Source organism: Xenia sp. Carnegie-2017, unplaced genomic scaffold (assembly GCF_021976095.1).
Source record: "Xenia sp. Carnegie-2017 unplaced genomic scaffold, XeniaSp_v1 HiC_scaffold_6, whole genome shotgun sequence".
Taxonomy (NCBI): domain Eukaryota; kingdom Metazoa; phylum Cnidaria; class Anthozoa; order Malacalcyonacea; family Xeniidae; genus Xenia; species Xenia sp. Carnegie-2017.
Window position 1 is genome coordinate 4,614,140 of NW_025813526.1, and position 1,517 is coordinate 4,615,656.

The 1,517-nt window shown below is 36.2% G+C and overlaps 1 long non-coding RNA gene across 1 annotated transcript; it reads right to left on the reverse strand.

Moving 5' to 3' along the window:
* Window positions 1-291: 291 nt before the first annotated feature.
* LOC124457847 lies at window positions 292-807 on the reverse strand. Its single transcript, XR_006952833.1, has 2 exons — window positions 490-807; window positions 292-415 (listed from the first exon to the last, which is right to left on the reverse strand). It is a non-coding gene; the product is annotated as an uncharacterized LOC124457847 (long non-coding RNA).
* Window positions 808-1,517: the final 710 nt, after the last annotated feature.

Below are 1,517 nucleotides of genomic sequence, written 5' to 3' on the forward strand. Positions count from 1 at the left end.
TATTTTTTCTCTACCTACATCTTGCTGAGACAAGCAGCAATGTCTTCTCTCTTTCCTTTAGTAAGCCAAGTATGTTGCACCTCTGTTTTGTGTCCATGATGAGTATGACATACCTCAGCCAATATATTTCCATCCCTGTTTTTCGTAATTTTAATTCCTGCAGTGCAATTTTCTTGCATTTTACAACTCCCTGAAAAAAATTCTCAACTGTCATAAAATGTACATAATACAATTGAAAATATACATGTGTAGTACATTTTTTCACCTAGCAACTTTGTGCATCTTTTTCCATTTCCTCGTGGGACATACAAACCACTTCGGTTACACTGGTAATTTTGTGTTGTGTTTTTCACGCCATTTTATTTAGTAAAAGAGCATACGTGTTCTTCCAATTTGTCTTTCCATTGCTCAAATGCTAAAATAAAATGAGATAGACAATAGAAGTGAAACAAAACTGTAAGATGTAATATATTTTTTGTACATTCTAACCTGTCATTTTGTCCAGCAAAATAATGTTTCAGTTTTTAATGTCCACACCATGTTCCCTCTCTAGGTGCTGAATTTGGAAGGCTTCACTTTACAATGGGTAAATCAGTGCTAAGATGTTGCGAGTTGCTTTCGTCCATTTAGGTAAACAAAGTAAGTTATAGTATGGATTTGATTAAGGTTGATTGTCTGCCAGCATATATGATCAGATGAGACCCAACTATCTGCGAACAGCTTAGACAATTCATCTGAGGACAAACCATATGGCATGGAGATCTCACTATACCTTGTACAGCACAGGAAATTTTGGAAATGTAAAATACAAGAAACAGTGGGATGACCAGCAACTGTTGACGTGAGAACCATTGAATGTCTTCTTCAACTGCAGCTTTAATGTCCCTAACCGTATGGAATCTTGTGAACTGATAAAGGCAGTCAATATCCAATCGACCTTTGGGTGTTTCCATGTACTTCCACTGGTGGTAATCTGGTTATTTATTGCTCTTCTCCACTGTTCAAGTTGACTCTTGCCAGGAAGAGATGTCACATTGTAAGGATTCAGGGCTTCTTGATGATTTGGGTAGCATCGCACTTGATCAACCTGGCAATTGTCAACTTTGGGGAGTAAAGACTCATAAGCCAACCCCCTACTGAATATACTTAAATCAGATGACTGCAGCTTTTTTGTATTTCTTTTGAGGAAAGTTACCTGTACATAGCATTAATCTCCTGTTATGATTTTGTAATAAAATGTATTTCTCTACACAACAATGTGTGCTGAGTGATTGTTCATATTTGTAAGTTTTATATATTTTGATTTATAGCTGGCTGTATAATTCATTTCAACCTAGTTTCAAAATAATGATGCGATAAAAAGGCTTGTTGTGAAGTTGTAGTTCAACTTTGCGGGGTAAATTCTGAAATTTTTGCTTATAGACTAATTTACCTCAGAAATTTCAAACGCGAATTTTATCCAAAATTGCGCAGCCTATATCTACGTTGCACACGACATACTTTCCAGTCAGGGACTC